This window comes from Arvicola amphibius, chromosome 18 (assembly GCF_903992535.2).
Source record: "Arvicola amphibius chromosome 18, mArvAmp1.2, whole genome shotgun sequence".
Classification (NCBI taxonomy): domain Eukaryota; kingdom Metazoa; phylum Chordata; class Mammalia; order Rodentia; family Cricetidae; genus Arvicola; species Arvicola amphibius.
Genome location: NC_052064.1, coordinates 21,892,576 through 21,912,277, shown reverse-complemented (window position 1 = coordinate 21,912,277; position 19,702 = coordinate 21,892,576).

Below are 19,702 nucleotides of genomic sequence, written 5' to 3'. Positions count from 1 at the left end.
GGACTCTGACTTAGGGGTAACAACCAAATAAACCCGTTCATTTCCAGAGTTCCTTTTGGTTAGATAATTTACTCACAGCAACAGAGATGAAAGTTGGTATAAAAATGGTAACTCAAAATTGATTTTGTTGCTGCAGTGGACTTGGAAATATGGACTTTGGAAGAATTTTGAAGACATCGAGACTTTAGATGGCAAAAATCCAAGTCACAGAAAGCTCTACACAGAGCATAACTGACTGTTCTTGTAGGACCTAAAAGCATGGAATGTTGACTGTATTGGCAGGCATTGGAGGTCAAGGTCATAGGATGTTAGAGGGGGAAATGCCCTACAGGGAAACAAGGAGTTGACTTGGCCTATCCCTCCTGAGAGATCTGTGTCTCAGGGTTTTCAGGTTAAGTCAATGGCTACTGGGGCACAGTGTGACTTCCAGTTCCTGACAGATTGATGGACTCACTCAGGCAGAGACATTCAAGCTAATTTGTGTTTCTCTTCATAATCCCTTAGTAGTCAAGGAAGCTCAGAGGCTTTATAGGGTAACTGGTCTGAGACTATGCACTTGTATTCCCTGTATAGCTTACAATCTTCATGGCATCTGGGGAACTACAACTGTATTGAGCCCAGGAATTTCCATTAACTTCTGATTCTGATAAATATATAAAAGTTTTGATTGCTCTCAATAAGCTTTCATAGCCTCATCTAGCTCTGGTTTCTCCAGCCCAAGCCTGGCCTCTTTCCTTGTGGCTCTATTAGGTGATATTGGTCTGATACAGGTGCTTAGAAGACTTTATAGAAATTTTCCTAGAGATTATTTTTGTGATCCTTTGGCCCCAAATCTTTTTTAAATATTTCCATGTGCCAAGAAGGTTGTTAAGGCAGAATTAAAAAGTAATAGACTGATACCTTAGAAAAAATATTATTTCTGTTGGATAGTTATTACTGCTGACTCCTTTAGGTCTACACTGAAAAAGAAACACATAGAAAGGAATGAAAGAAAGAAAACACTAGGTAATTTCAGATGGCAGTCCAGTGGTGAAAAAGAGGGATTTTCAAGGATTTTGCACTATTAAAGGGAAGACTCTTGCTCTGCATTGAAAGCCAAGTAATGTGCCCTACAGTGTAAGACTCTATCCAGCTAATCTCTTAATTTATGCAAGGCATATGCAACAAAATTCCTTATCTCAGGGCAATATCATACAGAACCTGTAGTCAATTTTTTTCAAGCTTGGTAGAATACCCCGTATGGTCTGTCCAGCAGAATTCAGTTGGGGTTCCCTGGGAAGGCACACTGAGACTGAGGAAAATTTAGATCAAGAGAAATGAAGACAGCAACATAGGTTAGACCAGGAGGACTGAAGGTCACTACCAAACAGCTCCGAGTTTATTTCTCAGACAGCATATATACTGTTTTCAAGTAAAATTCAGTCTCTGAATCTCTTAAATGTCTCCCTACAGTTGTCACCAATTGAGAATCAAAATCTTGAAACAATTCATCAGGTTTTGGTTTTGTCTTAGACAATTCCTCTCTTTTCTTTCCAGTGCAAGGTAATTTATACTGGGCCTTTTTGTTTCCTGGAATATTAAGTTGAGCATATACTTCCATATCAAAGTTCACCTGATGATCTAAATCTTTATAATCACCTTCTCCTGCTCACATATCAAACTTGATAGGCATTTTAAAAATTCTTTTATGGTTTATTTAAATTTATTTTATGTGCATTGGTGTGAAGGTGTCAGATCCCCTGCAACTGGATCTTCAGACAGTTGTGAGCTGCCACGTGGGTGCTGGGAATTGAACTTGGGTCCTCTGGAAGAGCAGTCAGTGCTCCCAACCACTGAGCCCTCTCTCCAGCCCCAGACAGGCATGTTTTGAGCTTTTTTAATATTAGCTCTAAGTTCGTATACTCATGCAATTATGATTCCACAATACATAATCTCCTCCGGACAAACAAGCTCTAGCCATTTTTTTCCAATCCGTCAGTGGCAAAGCTTCAACTGCTGTTGTGTATAAAATTGCTCGAATAAATAGAGTTTTTGGCCTATATTGAGAACCGGCATTTTTAGTTCTTTAAGTTGTGTAAAAGCTAAAGGCATGTGAACTCTCAGAACATTTCCTTGAGCATCCTGATGTTCTATAACTGGAAATAAATTAGATCCTTGAATGACTTCTTTCTTGGCTCCTCTCCTAATACTTCTATATAATGGGCTCATAGTCAAAGTCTGTTAAGAATTTGCAGGCTTCTGGACCATAGACATCATAGGAAATTTCTTTTCTTTAATAGATAATCCTCAGGAGAATCTAAATCTGTCTCCTCTCTGGGGGAAGGTGAGGGAGTGCTCCTTCTTGAGCTTCTCCATGAACTCCTTTGTGAGATCCTTCATGAGTTTTTGTTTGTTTGTTTGTTTTTTTAGCCAGGAAGAAATTTGGGCTGCTTCCAGTTTTTTATTTTAAGAGTCCATCAGATTCCTCAGCCCCTTAGTCTCTGACTGTTTTTCAACTTAGATCTTTTAGATAACTGTTCTTCAACATTCATAAATACTCTGGGAAATCTGAATCAGGACATTTAGAAGTCCCTTTTTTTAAATTTCACCTCATTATCAGGAACCTCTCTTTTAAATTTTACTTCCTCATCAGTATCTGATGTGATATCATCAGATGACTTTTCAGAAGCATTTGCATTAAACAGTTCCTTCATGGAAACAGAAACTTAGTTTTACTTTTACTTCAGTTTGGGTGCAATTTCTGTCTTTCAGGACAAAAATCTAAGCTGTCATGAATAAGTGTCGAGAGGCTGAAAATATCTACTGAAATGTTCTCTGGACCATGTACCTCATAGTATTGCTGTATTTTAGCTCCAATACACCTCCTCATATCCGCATTGAAGGTTCCCTGTACAGGAAACCAAGGACAAATTCTTTCAATAAATTCCAAAAATTTATACAGTTGCTGACACCCTACCTTCGCATCTATGGGTTTTGAAATATACTTAAATAAATGTACAAACAGCTGTTTGCTGTTTTTTGTTCCATAATTAATTTTTACATTTATATAAAAGTTACTTCTTATTCAAATTACTTCTTTCCTTATTTTACAGGTACGCAGCAATTACTAATTATTGTTTCATGCTGCATAGCTAACCTCTTTTGTCTTGTATGTAGACTCCTGTGTTTACTTTCCTTGGTGTTTACAGCAATGGCTCCCTGAGAAAACTCACTGTAGATGTCCCTTTAACTGAGTACTGAGTACACTTTTTCATTCCTGAGGTGTCCTTGTGTTGTTCCTCCCACCCCCTTGTGCTTCCCCGCATTTGGTGCCAATCTCTTGAAGCCCACTCATTGGAATTTCCCTGGCAATTCCCTGTGAGTGGATACTGAGACTGAGAAAATTTAGATTAAGAGAAATGAAGACAGAAACATAGGAGACTGGGAGGACTGAAGGCCAATACCAAATAGCCCTGAGTGTATTTCTCAGCCAGTATATATACTAGATACAGTCAATAGGCAGAACAAAGAGCAGTTGAGTCAGGTACCCATTTTTCTGCACTGTCCTTGGAATACAGTTCAAAGAGGTGCATTATCTTATTCAGCTAAGCAGCTTCTAATCTCTAAGGATGACTTGCTATTACTGCCCCACACCAGCCCAAATCTTAATTTAAAATGTGTGCTCTTTGAACTGGGCAAAATGTTCTTTCTATGGGCTAACACAGACATTACTTATAGCCCTCAAGGTTACTGGAAAATGCAGAGCAGGTGAGCTTGAACTCAAATGACTTCTTTAAGACAGAAAGGACTCTAAACAGAAACTGAGTAATACGTGGACTCCCACATTGGTCTCAGGATTTCATAGAGCTAAGAACTAGTGGCTGGCTGCTCTGCTTCTCTGATCTTTTAGCTTACACCCTAATATCTGACTCCAGGTTTTATGAATGAGACCAATTAGAATTTGCGCTATAACTACTAATTCGAAAATAAGTCTTCTTCTTACTTCCTATCCATTAATTTGTGTTTAAGTTTCTATCAAGTAAGTTAAAATTAAGTTTTTGAATTCTACACATACATCACAAATTTTGGTCTTTTAATCTTTGAACTTTACTACATATAACATTTTCTTTTTCTGTTCTTTGGTTGAGGAGCATCTAGGTTGTATCCAGGTTTGAGCTTTTACTAATAATGCTGCTATGAACATAGTTGAACAAATATTCGTGTAGAATTATTTGGTTGTGCATCTTTTATGTATATGCCCAAGAATTGTATTTGTTTGTCCTGAGGTAGGTTGATTCCTAGTTTTCTGAGAAAATGCAATAATTTCCAGAGTGGTTGTACAAGTTTGCATTCCCACTAGCAATGGATGAGTGTTCCCCTTTCTCAACGTCCTCTCCAGCCTAAGCAATCATTGATGTTTTTGATCTAAGCCATTCTGACTGGTGTGAGATGGTATTGCAGAGTCATTTTGATTTGCAGGGTGTGGTGCAGTAGGATTGCTGGAATCTGGTAGTGACACATTGCTCTGTCTGTTGCTGATTGTGTTCTTTCCTTTTGTCCAAGTGTTTAGGCTTGCAATTGTGGTTTAAGTGCCAATCTCTCAGTTTGTCTTTGTTGGGTGGGTGTTTGATCTCCTGATTTCTGTTTACTCTCAGGTAATCTAGTCTGTGTGGCATATGGTTGAACTGAGGTTCTTTTTTTAAAACATCTTTTGGCACTTTATTTTTTTAAATAAAAAAAAACAAACTCTTTTTTTATACATACCAATCAAAGTTGCTGTTCCCTCTCTTCCACTCATTGTCTCCACATAACCTCCCACCCCGCTATCCAGTTTTCAGAGAGGGTAAGGCACATTGCTTTGGGGAAATTCCACAGCCCTCCCTACTGTATCTAGCCTGAGCAAGGTATCATCCAAAGAGACTAGGTTCCCAAAAGGCCAGTACATGCAGTACACCCATTTTGGGACTGAAAGTCTTGCAGTATGTCTAGCCTTTATTATAAAGTGGAGTATATGCCTAAGGAGGTTAGGACTGCAAACGGAAAAGAGGGGGGGACTTGGGGAAAGTGTTGAGGGTGTAAGGAAGATTTGGGGAGGTCTGTGGGCTGGTGGCCTACATGGAATTCTGGCAGGTGATTGGTTAGTCCTTTGAGGCTTGGGTCTCCACCCGAGTTGGAAGCTACAATACAGACATGATAAGGGAAGTGGGTTTTTGGTTTAGTATTGATGGTTTTTGAAAGAATGGAGGAAGTCTATATGAATTTTTGATGGGTATAATGGCCTCTGGTCCAGTATGTGGTGTTTTCCTCAGTTTACCTACTTGTTCTTCATGTGGTGTGTCCCGTACTTGAGCAGAGGCTTTCCACCCAATGTGTAGGTTGTGGTAACTGTAGAGTTGGTTGGGAATTGTGTCTGGGAATGCAGTGAGTGTGTTAGTTTCAAAGACTGGTGGGCTTGTGTTAGTTTCATAGACTGGTGGACTGCCTACCTGTTCTTCTGGCTGGGATGCTGTGCACATGAGCAAGGATTTTCTGCTTGAATTTGGGGCTGAAGCACAACTATATTCCTTTTTCTGAATGGGAGTTTATCCTATGCCACTGCATGTTGGAAATCCTTAATTTGTTATGTGGAATTTCAAGATGTGTCAGACAAGATGTTGGCCTCAATTCTAGAAGAATTTTTAGATATTTGTGCTGTATGGGTTATTACAGATTATGAAGATCAAAGAAATCAGACTAAATAAATTTTCATTTTTTTCTTTTCTCTTTTATTTATTCTTCTCTCATACAATACATGTTGACTGCAGCTTCCACTTCATTCTCTCCTTCCAGATTCCCCCACTCCTTATTCCCCCAGGTCCATTGCTTTTTTTTCCCATCTGTCATAAAATAGAAAGTCTTCAAGGGATGGATATCAATGAAACCCTTCATAAAAAGGTCCAGGAAACCTAGGTAAACTTTCTTATGAAAACTGGACAAAGCAAACAAATAGGAAGGAAAAGGTCACAAAAATTGGCAAGAGTAAGAGACCAGGAGTTCTACAGTTAGTAATCACACAAACACCCCAAGCTAACAACCAAAGCATGCATGCACAGGGCATGCACAGAGCTGTTCATGTGCCGTGACTGTCACTTCATTTTGTCTGAGACCCTATGAGACTTGTTTTGTTGATTTTGTAGCTTTGGTTTTCCTGGGTCCCTTAACCCCTCCAGATCCTACATTTTTTACCCCTTCCTTCCACAGGATTCCAAGAACTCAAGGTAATGTTTGGATAGGGATCTCTGCATGTGCAGCCATCAGCTGCTGGAAGAATTCTCTCAGGTGACAAATATTTGGCCTGTGAATCAATCTATGATTTTAGATATGAATCATTTCATTTCTTCTTTTCTTGTTTAGTTGTATTTGGTTCTATCCTAATTCTGGAAGCCATCAAGTTCTGGTTCCTGGCCATCCTGGCAGTATCAAACATTGGCTTCCTCTCCCAGCTTGGACTAAAAGTTAGACCAGTCATTGGTTGGTCACTTCACAAACTCTGAGGCACCTTTTCCCCAGTGTATCTTGCTAGCAGAACAAGTGTAGTTCTAAGTTTAGTGACTGACTTTGTGTCCCAGTCCTACCATTGGGAGCCTTCTGTATTTACAGAATAAGGCTGGTGCAGCCTCTGTATTCCTCATTACTAGGAATCTGCAATAGTCTTTCTTGTAGTTCGGGAAGTTTGCAGTGTACTGTTTCCACATCTCCTGCAAACAGCTCCATTATTCCTGTCATCTCTCCCTCCTATTCTTCATCTCCGTCCCTTGCTTACTTGATCTGTCCTGTTCCCATCTCCACCTGCCTCCAGTGCACCCACAAAATCTATTGTTATGTCTTCCCAGAGAAATCCATGCATGTCCCCCAGAGCCGCTTTTGTTACTTAGCCTTTCTGCATCTATGGATTGTACTGTGATTGACTGTGATTACTACGGTTGTACTTTACTTAACTGCTCACATCCACTTGTAACTGAGTATACCATGTTGGTTTATGTGCTTCTGGGTTGCCTCAGTCAGGTAAAAAGTAGTCGTGCAACAAGACAGCAACCAAATAATTCAAATATGGTGCGGTACACTTCTAAACAATTCTCAGTAGAGGAATCTAAAATAGATGAGACACATTTAAAAATATGTTCAGTATCATTAGCCATCAGGAGATTTCATCATAAACCCGACAGAAAGGATGAGTTCAACAACACAAGTGACAGCTAAGGCTCCAAGTATGTGGAGCAAGGGTACTCATTGCTCTTGCAGTGCAAACCTGTCCAGCGCTGTGGAAATCAATATGCAATTCTCAGGATGTTGGGAGTCACTCTACCCCAAGACCCAGGTGTACCACACTGTGCATATTCCCAAAACATGGTCTTCCATCCTACCACACGGACCCTTGCTCGACTCTGCTCATAATAGCCAGAAACTGCTGTGTCTGTGAGAGATTGTGTTGACTGGTGATTGCTGTAGGAAGCCCCTAAGAAGGTGGACCTGTGCTGGGATATGGAGCATTCGGAGCATGAGGTAGAGACTAGACAAGAGAGAAAGGCTGTAAACAGTCTTCGCAAATGAGTTTTGCCTTCAATTGTTAGCTTGCAGTTTTTCCTACACTTCCAAAATGATTGTGATTTGACACAATCAATGAAATAATCCCATTTATTGCCAGAGATGCTTTCAGTTTGAGGATTTAATCACAGTAACCTAAAAGCAGGCAGCACAAACAATTACAACACAAAAGTTAATTTTGTCAGTGGACTATAGGAATGATGACTTTTGCAAGAATGTGGAAGATATCCAGATTTTTTTTCTTCTTTTTTTTAATTTTTTCCATTCAATTATTTACACTTCCTTCCCTCCTCCCAATCCCCTTCCACTCCCCCACAACCTCTTCTCCCTCTCCCACCCTGGTTGACAGAGGGCAGGGACCCCTGCCCTTTGGGAAGTCCAAGGCCCTCCCCCCTACATCCAGGCCTAGGGACCTGTGCATCCATATAGACAAGGGTCCCAAAAAGTCAGAAAAATGTGGTAAAAACAAGTCCCAGTGCCTTTATCAATGGCTTCTCAGTCAGCCCCCATTGTCAGCCACAATCAGAGAGTCCAGTTTGATCACATGCTCATTCAGACCCGGTCCGGCTGGATTTGGTGAGCTCCCATTTGAACAGAAAGTGTGGAATATATATGCATTAGAGTACTAAGCAGTGCTAAAAAAATGACATCTTGAATATTGCATGCAAATGGACAGAAATAGAAAACACTATCCTGAGTGAGATAACCCAGACCCAAAAAGATGAATATGGTATGTACTCACTCATTTTTGGACTCTAGCCATAAACCAAGGTCATTAAGCCTATAGTTCACAAGCCCAGAGAAGCCAAATAAAAAGGTGAACCCAAAGAAAAACATTTATAGATCCTCCTGGAAATTGGAAGCAAACAAGGTTGCAGGGCAAAGTTGTGAGCATGGGGGTGGGGGCAGAGGTGGGGTTGAGGTTGGGGGAAAGGTGAGAAGGGGAGAGGGACCGGAGAAGGGAAGGACTGGCCAGAGCTTGGGGGAGTGGGAGGGTGGAGATGGAGGAAGGGCAGATATAGGAGCAGGGAAGAAGATACTTACATTAAGACATCCATTTTAGGGTTGGCAAGAGACTTGGCTCTAGAGGGGATCCCAGGTGTCCATAGGGATGTCCCCAGCTAGGGCCTTGAACAGCAGAGCAGAGGGTACCTGAACTGGCCTTGCCCCACTGTCGCGCTGATGATTATCTCGAATATCACCATAGAATCTTCATCCGGCGGCGGATGGAGATAGAGACAGAGACCCTCATCAGAGGAACAGACTGAGCTCCCAAGGTCCAGTTGAAAGGCAGAAAGAGGGAGAAGATGAGCAAAGAAGTCAGGATCACGAGGTCCACCAACTGAGGCAGATATCAAGATTTTTATGTGACAAAAAATAGAAACTTGAACATAATTAACTGTTCTTGTAGGACCAGGAAAATGGAAATGTAATGGCAGAAAGTGGGTATTGAGATCATAGGATTTCAGTTGAAAATAAACTTGACAAAAAAAAAAAAACCCAAGCCCGCCAGGGAGTGGTGGCGCATGCCTTTAATCCCAGCACTTGGGAGGCAGGGGCAGGCAGATCTCTGTGAGTTTGAGACCAGCCTGGTCTACAGGAGCTAGCTCTAGGACAGGCTCCAAAGCTACAGAGAAACCCTGTCTCAAAGAACAAAAAGAAAAAGGAAAAAAAAAAACCAAAAACAAACAAAAAAACCAAGCCTGAGGTCTTTTGTCTGTTTTTTGTTTGTTTGTTTGTTTTGTTTGTTTGTTTTTGGTTTTCCAAGACAGGGTTTCCCCGTGTAACAGTCCTACTGTCCTGGAACTAGCTCTTGTAGACCAGGCTGGCCTCAAACTCAGAGGGATTCATCTGCCTCTGCCTCCCCAGTGCTGGGGTTAAAGGCGTGTGTCACCACCACCCAGACATTTGTGTATTATTTTAGCTCCAATTTTTTTCTTATTCTCCCTATGCTCTAGAAATTTGGTAATGCCAACTTAAAATGTAATGGGCTCATGTCTTTAATGGAATATTGAAGCTGTTCAGTGGTTATCACTGATGACTCATTTCGGTGCACAGCAACAACCCAAGTAGGGCAGAAATACATGAAAATACAGAGGTAGCTTCAAAGGGCATTTTGTGTTAAAACAGGCAGGAATTTTCAGAGTTTATTATTATTACAGAAAAGCCATTCCTGTGCAGTGGAAGCTTATCAAGGTGCCTAAGGGTAACACTCCACACACAGAAACCTTCAATTTAGGGATGGTTGAGCAAAGTGATTCATAGTCACAGGAAGCTACTTCATTCAAAACCTTCTGCACCTGTGGTCCAAGCTTGTCAGTGTTCTTTGCAATTAAGAAATTCAACTTCTCAGCATCACCAGTCATGTGTTGGTTTTGGGAACATGAAAGAATCAAAATTTAAGATCATGGCTTTTTAGCTTATGGCTACAGTTTACCATTGTTGCAGGCCTCTGTGATTGGCAGAGTCAGAGGCCCAATGAGGAGACAGTGAGAGTTCATTGCATGAAGCTGTGAGGATTGAAGCTGGGTGTGGTGCTGTTGGGTATTTCTTTTCCTCTCTTGTTCCTTTAGGGCCTGCCACCCAGTCTCAATTAAATTTCACACATGGAGGCTTATTTTTTTTTCTTATAAATGCTAGACTTTGGCTTGTTTCAAGGCAGGTCGTTTTTAATTTAATTGTTCTGCCCACATTCCCCCCACCCCGGCCTTTATCTTTATTCTGTGTTCATCTCTCTATTTCTTACCCCATGGCTTGCTGTGGAGCTGGATTAAAGGCTCCCGTTGTTCTCTTCTTTTGTTTCCTCTTCTTTCTTTTTTCCTCCCAGGTTTTCCCTCCCATTTATGCTCTTTTCCCAGCAGCCCTGCCTGTCCTTTCTTGTCATGTGATAGGTCATTCAAATATTTTTTAGACCAACCAGTTAGATAGACAAAGTATCACAACTTCACAGAGCTAAACCAATGCAGCAAGCACTTCTTTGCATCATTAAAACAAATGTTCCACAGCATAAATAAATATAACACATTTAAAAATGTGGTTCACAACACAGTGGGTTCCATTTTGAGCCCAAAGATGTTAAGATGCCTAAGTTATGACACAACTTCCATGGAGACCTAGCTGCTTATAGTGAGTGGAAGTTACCAAAGAGAGAAATGCATGAGAAGTTGCAAGGATAGGACCATGTAAGTCATTTGAAACTGAAGCCCATACATCTGAGAAGAGAGCTACAGGATTTGACGTTTGTCTTGCTCTGCTTCCGTCTTGTCTTGGTCCAGTCTTCCCTTACTGTGTTTTTATTTTTCTCTTTTGGAATGTTAATGGGATTTTGTGCCACTGATGTTAGAAGGAGGTAACGTGTTTTCAGGTTTTATAAGATGTTGCTGTCAACAGATTGTCTTCGGTGCCAGAGGAGACATTACACATTTGGACATTGTAGGGACCATCGCAGTTGAAAATCATTAAATGTCTATCCTTGAAATGACTAAATGCAATTTTTCCATTGTTGACCATGAACCAGTAGTGGCTGGGGTCAGAATGAACTTGATTGAATGAACAACCTCCCAGAAACGATCATGTATTTGAACAAGTTTCTCTCCTTGGTGGCTTTCTTTCAATTTCCTGTGAATCGTGACTAGGAGAAGCCTGTCTAGATGAAATTCCTCATTGTATGTAATGAGTCACAATACCATGAAATAATTTCCTAACATTTATATCTACTGTTTTGTGTTTGACATTAATCAGCCAACATCCTACCTATACTGAAATGCTTTTGCCTTCATTATACACTTGATCTCTGCATTCTATATCTTACCTATCTTGTATAGGTAAAAATGAGATATAGCAGAAACAGTTGCTATTAAGGAGTTTGGCAACCTGCTATTTTAATTGCTTTGTTTGCTTGTCTAAGTAGCCCTTACCGTGTAGCTCCAAATTCCTGAAAGTAAAAGGGTGCATCATTTCTGGCTCTATTCATTTTTATATTATTGGGTGATAGCCGTGGAATATTGGTTTTTATTTGTCAAGTATATGCTGCTCTGCTGAGCTTCACACATATCTTGAATTTTAAAATTTGACAGAGGGTAACACTCTGATTCCCAGGATGCCATGTATTCATGACATTAATACTGCCAGAGCATTCTGAGTCAGTTAATTGCAGGTGCATGAACTTCTTCTGGCTTGTTATGCTTGATTTGATTTTCTTTAAATCAATATGACTATTTAAATGTCTGCATGGATATTTATTACCGGGGTACCTTGTCATCAAGGTGATCTAAAGATCTCAGAATTTCTGATCATAGAACAATGGAAAGTTGTGATCCCCATATAAGTACTGGAAAATGTGCCCACCTCCATTCAAGACCAGCAAGAACTCTGAATTACTCTGCCCTCTCTCCAGCTCTGTGTTATTTATGAGCAAAATTTATATTTCTAGTGCTTTCATCTGTCTATCTTAACTGCTTTATACATGAAATTCCTTTCTACAAAATGTTATTGGAACTACAGTTTCAACTATGGCACTTCAGATATCTGTAAGATGAATACAGAACTGGAGTGACTGCAAAATTATTTGTAAGAACTTCAATACAAGCCTTTCAGTGCTTTCTATCCCATTTGTTTGTTTCACTGAGTTTTGCCATGGAGACAGTGGCTTACTGTGTACTTCCACCTGTCCTGGACAGGATTGCTTAGACTTGACTGGCATTCAACTGAGAGAAAAATATACCCACCTCTGTTTTCTGAGTGTTGTTGTGAAAGGCACAATATACTCAGTGTATCCACATTACTTTTTCGTGTGGTCTGTAACTCTTCATACAATTTTCTCATGCATGCTACATACTGTTGATCTTTTTTGTTGTCTCTTCCTCTCAATAGACATTGCTCTTGTGAGGTGGTATCCCATACAAAGGGTACAGATATTGCAGAGTTCACTCTGCTTTTCAATTTCCCTCTACAGTGATGTCTGTGTCGTGGCATAAGACTAGGGAACAGCAGAACCATATGTCTACGCTCTGAAGGAAGTATGCATTTCCAACTTTGTCACTGTCATGCTTTCCATTTTACACATGTGTGGTATATTTTAGAAGGCAGTGACCTATGATGATGTGCATATCAACTTCACTCGGGAAGAGTGGGATTTGCTGAATCCTTCCCAGAAGAATCTCTATAAAGATGTGATGCTGGAGACCTACAGGAACCTCATTTCTATAGGTAAAAATGAATTTCCTTCATGTTTCAAAATATGGAAACAACTTTTCCTTGGTTAAGGATGTTGTTCTGCAATTTGATTTAGAAAGCAGAATGAGGTGAATACAGCAGTCATAGTTCTTAGGTGCACTTAAGATAATAAGCTAAATGTTGCACATTGTTAAATGATATAACATACATTCTGGTCCTGTATTTTAGGATACATTGGGGAAGACAACACTGAAGAACATTGGCAATGTTCTAGAAGACATGCAAGGTAATTTTCATGTGCAAGTTGATAACAATGTGCCTCTGATGAGATTGCCCTTTTTTCTAGAACTTTTAAACAAAAGCAACAGTGCAAATAAGCACAGCTTTAAGTGCATAGATGGTTATTAAATCCTCACACATCCATATACCTCAATTTCATGTATGTGAATTATTCTTCCTTTCCTATGTGTATTATATACTACCCTTGATATAAGCTTATGAGCATAGGGATATGGAAAGATTTAATATACCTCTCCTTAAGAACAAAAAGAAGGTAAGCAGTAGTTTCCATGTAGAGTATACTTGTTGAATTTGATTCAAGTATACAATACTGATGGTTTGCTACCATCATTATCAATATATATAAACATTACAAAAATGCCCCATGAGTTCTAGGTCTGTGCAAATACTTCTCAAAGTCCTAGTTCACTTAGCAAATGTAATATGATTCACAGTATAGTAAGATGTATGAAGTCAGTAACGTTGGTAAAGCTCCAGTGTGTTCAGTTGTCTTCAAAAAGGTGAATAATATATAAAAATAGTTTTGCAAATGTGAAAAGCTAAACCATAAAACGAAGGAATTTATCATCATACATATTTTCCTAGATGTAATCTGACCCCTAATTAAAAAGCAAACATGATTTTAAACACAGTTATGAAACCTTAATAACTAATTCCTTCTTAGAATTGGAACAAGTTATGAATTAATTCATACAGCTATAAGGTTCAACAGTGTATTGAATGTGGTAAAGCTTTTAAATGTGCCAATTATCCTTGCAGGATTGAAAGAAATCAAAATGGTGAGAAGAAATTTTCAGTGTATACTCACTGTGTTAAAGCCTTGTCTTATGACACTCACCTTCTAAGGAATGAAAAAAGAGATACTGGACAAAAACAGTCTACAAGTAAGCAGTGTGGTAAAGCCTTTGCTTATCACAGTCATATTCAAGTGCTTAAAAGAAAACATACTGGAAAAAAACCCTATGAATATAGTCAAGGTGATAAAGACTTTGTTCTTTATGAAACTCATCAAAGTCATAAAAGACAACATACTGGAGAGAAACCCTATGAATGTAATCAGTGTGGTAAGGCCTTTGCCGCTCAGAGTAATCTTCAAAAGCATAAAAGAAAACATACTGGAGAGAAACCCTATGAATGTAATCAGGGTGGTAAGGCCTTTGCAGCTCAGAGTAATCTTCAAAAGCATAAAAGAAAACATACTGGAGAGAAACCCTATGAATGTAATCAGTGTTGTAAGGCCTTTGCACGTCACAGTGATCTTCACAGGCATAAAAGAACGCATACTGGAGAGAAACCATATGAATGTAATCAGTGTGGTAAGGCCTTTGCACGTCACAGTGATCTTCAAAGGCATAAAAGAACACATACTGGAGAGAAACCATATGAATGTAATCAGTGTGGTAAGTACTTTGCAGCTCAGAGTAATCTTCAAAAGCATAAAAGAATACATACTGGAGAGAAACCCTATGAATGTAATCACTGTGGTATTGCCTTTGAAACTCAGCGTAATCTTCAAAATCATAAAAGAATACATACTGGAGAGAAGCCCTATGAATGTAATCACTGTGGTAAGGCTTTTGTATGTCTCAGTGATCTTCAAAGGCATAAAAGAACACATACTGGAGAGAAACCCTATGAATGTAATCAGTGTGGTAAAGCTTTTGCACGATACAGTCGTCTTCAATTGCATAAAACAACACATACTGGAGAGAAACCCTATGTATGTAATCAGTGTTGTATGGCTTTTGCATGTCACAGTGATCTTCAAAGACATAAAAGAACACATACTGGAGAGAAGCCCTATGAATGTAGTCAGTGTGGTAAAGCTTTTGCACGACACAATCATCTTAAATTGCATAAAACAACACACACTGGAGAGAAACCCTATGAATGTAAACAGTGTGGTAAGGGCTTTGCAACTCAGTGTAATCTTCAAAAGCATCAAACAACACATACTGGAGAGAAACCCTATGAATGTAATCAGTGTTTTAAGGCTTTTGCACGTCACAGTGATCTTCAAAGGCATAAAAAAACACATACTGGAGAGAAGCCCTATGAATGCAATCAGTGTTGTAAGGCCTTTGCACGTCACAGTGATCTTCAAAGGCATAAAAGAACACACACTGGAGAGAAACCCTATGAATGTAATCAGTGTGGTAAGGCTTTTACAGTTCAGAGTAATCTTCAAAATCATAAAAGAACACATACTGGAGAGAAACCCTATGAATGTAGTCAGTGTGGTTAGGCCTTTGGAGACCATTGTACTCTTCAAGGTAATAAAAGAACATACTTATTGTGTAAGTAGGGAAACTTTATGAGTATATATCTGTGTAAGAAAGACTTTTCACATTTTATTCATCTTCAAATGCATAAAAGAACACAGACTGAAGTATAACTGAATGGAATCTGTGGTAAATCCTTTGTCACAATCATCTGCAAATACAAAAAATAAAACATCTTGCAGAAAAGCTTTATGAATTTAATATGTGTATTCTTCAAAACCATGAGAAAAATCATAGTATAGTGAAACTCTATAAGTGAATTTAGTGTTTTAATGTTTTGTTCTTTATATAGGAGTAAGATTTTTGTGTGTAATCAATCTGATAAAGCTTATGCATCTTACCCTAATCATTTGAACCTGTGGAAGAAACTGAGGGCTTATTATAACTTACTTTTTAAAGGTCTTAAGCCAACACACACATACAGTCAGTTAACCAACATCAGTTATTGTGTAGAAAAATGGGTAGTGTAAAAATCTGTTCAAGCACTATGATATCTCTTTATTTTGTTTGAACCAGCAAATGAATGGGCAAAACCTATTTTGGAGCTTTATGGGTAGGAGAAAGGGCTAGTCAAAGGTACACACTTCAAACCTGAAAGCAGAGCCAAATAGAAAGCACTTTTTCTCTTAATCTATACTAGTTAAAAAGACAACTTCTCCCTGAAAACAGCCCGAATATTAAAAAGTGCCAGTGAAAGAAACACACTCTCAAAACACAACCAAATAACAAAGCCCCACACTCTACCGTTCTCCAAGTGAGCACAAAATAACCAATCCTTCAGTATGAAATCCAGCCCATGTGTGATCTTGTTCAGGATCGGGGATTAAAATCTAACAAATTCCCTCCATCAAAATCTCCTTTGATGCCCCCTGGTCCTAAGAAGCCCTATATGAGCCATATGCACATTCAGTATGCAGCTGCCCCATGCCACACTGGCATGGGTATTTATACTCCTGGTTTCTTTTCTCTCAAATCTCTAGATTGGAGATTTGTGTGAAGACATTCTTTCACTGAGATGTTTAAAAACTCTTCAAGCTGTGCCGACATACAATTGTTACTTCCATTCAGAAACCCTTATGAGAACTGAGCTCATCCCAGATGTGTGGATCACTTTTAACTTATGATCACAATCAAAGATTTTTTGTTTCACATCCATGCAGCTCTTTAACTGCAAGCAGACAATTCTTTGCTGCTGCCCCAATTGCATGAGCATGACTCCCTGTAGGATCTCTGGCCACGTGAGCATGCTCATGCACCCTCTGCCCTCTGCAGGAGCTGCTGGCAGGCTGTGGTGTGAAGAATAATGAAGGAATGTGGTCAGTGTCAGCCTCTCCTTAGAGAAGCTTTTCTTTTGGTACCTGAAGTTCTGGAACTGATCCAATAAAAATTCACAGGAGGCTAAAGGCAGAGGTGCCTGCCTCATCTCTTTCAGGATAAAAGAGAAGGTGAATAGACAGAAATGTACAGTAATGACAGACAAGCAGGTACTGGTACCACTTAACATTTTTAGAAATATAATCACATTAAACAGCAACATAGTAACAGTCAAAACACAAACCAAGAAAACGTGCACTCATTCATTCACACACACCTTTTTAAAGCTCTAGATTTATACTCCATTCTGTGGGATCCAGGAGCACACATCTAAATTACATTTCAAAAACTGAAGCCATTGTTGTTGTCTTTCCTTAGTACCCCTGACCTTTAAAATATCTATAAGTAATATATAGACGCCTGTTTGCTATTTTCCTGGCCTATATTTACCTTTTTTAAAATTAAGTCCCAGTTGCTTCTTTTTACTTTTACTTATTTTGCAATTATACTCGAGTCACTTGGTTTTCATGCTGCGCAGCTAACCTCTTTTTTATACTTACACCGTGCAACTGCTGATACTCCCGGGATATCCTTAATGCACCTCAGAGCACCCTTGGAATTTGTGGTGTCCCTATGAAGACGCCCCTCCCCAGAAAGATGCACAGCTGGACGTCACCTGTAGGAGCTGCTCCTGCAAGGTCAGCTATGGTTTCTGGATAGGGGATTCTTGAGGCCAAATTAAAGTCAGAAGAAACAGAAGACAGGATAGAATTGGGAGTTGTGTCCAGCCATGCTGAAGCAGCCAAACAGCCCAGGGTTTCTTTCAGAACTTCCTTAAATACAAAAGCAGAAGAAAGCACAGCACAATGACCACAAGGTCATTGCTGTCCTTGAGTTAGCAGCCTCCTCTCCGCATTTATCTGAACCCAATCCCAATTTTCCATATCCATTTAATTCTCGTCTGAGGAAAACCAAGGAATATATTCCTTGATAGTTTCAAGACACATCTCTAAGTCTGATTGAGATATATATATATATATATATATATACACATACATACATACATACATACATACATACATACCTGGGTGCCATGAGTTTCCAGCAAATGGCTTAGGCATAGACAGAAACAGAGAAAAGCTATCTTGTCCCATTACCCTGTAATTACTTTTCTTATTTGACACTCTTGACATTTTTTCAGGGTCCCTGTTTCAGTCACCAATATTTGGGGTCCCTTCCCCAACTACCTTGGTTATGGATGACCCTGGGTAGTTCCACAGAAATCAGAACACAAGGGATGCCTAGTAGAAGATACAACTGCTAACTTTAATGCAAAGCCAGTGCTCTCTAATAATACTCAAATCACACTCCAAGCTAGGGCCACATAATACTTGAAATAGTTACAGAAACTACCAACTTTGTTACAAATTATTTCAAGAGTTTTGTGCCCTAGTTAATCTAAAGGAGAAGCCTGTTGTTATGGAAATAACTTTAGCTGTAATAGAATATATAAAAACACTTTATCAGGAGAGAAACCACAACCTAATATAGCAAGTGAATTACAGTGCACTTCTGTGTACTCAAGGACTGACTATTGTCGGCATTCTACTGATAGAGCAGGTATGTTTCCTCCTTACTTGGCCTGCCAAGCATGTCAGCAAGAGTGCCACCTCAAGTCACCCCTGCATAGAGTTTCTATGAAGTTCAAAATAGCCCTCCGCAGTGGAGTTGTGTTTCTGCATTAGCATAATCTTTGACTGGACCTACTGAACCTCTGACTTCTTTCTTTTCTTGAGTTGTTCTCATGGGTATCTTTGTCACCGTCACTGAAATCTAACCACTACAGCTATTTATTGTATATATATTTATTGTATATATTAAGCATACCATGAAGTGAACTATGACAGGCATGAAAAGTCAAATCTCTCATGAGTTCATTTGTATATTTTGTTTAAAATTTCTCTTAGAAGTTGGGAGTATAATTATGGTTACCAGAAGATTGTGAGTGGTCATCAGGAAGGTAGATAGAAGGTAGTTACAAGGAATAATTTTTTGAAATAGAAAGATGGCTACAATTAATAGATCATGGAAACATCACCCTTAACAATAGCCACAAATAAAATACAATATTGTGGAATAACTCTAAAGAAGTGGAAGGCCTGTACGACAAGAACTTTACACTTCGGAAGAAAGAAATTGAAGGAGAGACCAGAGAATGGGAAGATCTCTCATGCCCTTTGGTAGGTTGAAATCAATATAGTAAAAATGAAAATCTTTCCAAAAGCAATCGACTGGTTCAATACCATTCCCATGTAAATCTCAGCAAAATTTTTCAAAGACCTTAAAAAAAAAAAAACTCAACTTCATATAGAAAGGCAAAAAACCCACAGCATAAAACCAACCACAGTGAATCACAAAAAAAGAGAATGTGGAAAGTATATTTGAACTCATACGCACAGGAGACCATTTTCTAAATATAACCCCAGTAGCACAGACACAGAGAGTAATAATTAGTAAATGGGACCTCCTGATACTGAGAAATTTCTGTGAACCAAAGAACATGATCAACAGTACAAAAAAGGCAGCCTATAGTATGGGAAAAGATCTTCACCTTCCCCCTACTGGACAGAGGACTGATCTCCAAAAACTTATAAAAAACTAAAAAGAAATTGGTCATCAGAAGAACAAATAATTCAATAAAAATGGGGTATAGACCTAAACAGAGAACTCTCAACACATGAATCTAAATGGCCTGAGAGACACTTAGGGAGATTTCCAACATCCTTAGTGATTAGAGATGAAAATCAAAAGAACTCTGAGATTTCATCTTGCATCTGTAACAATAGCCAAGATCAAAAACACTGATGACAACTTAAGCTGGAGAAGATGTAGGGGTTAAGGAAACACTCCTCCATTGCTGATTTGAATGTAAATTGGTAGCCACTTTGGATATCAGTATGGTGATTTCTCATAAAATTAGGAAGCAAACTGCCTGGTGATGGGGCATGCCTTTAATCCCTGCACTTGAGAGGCAGAGACAGGCAGATCTCTGTGATTCGGAGGCCAGC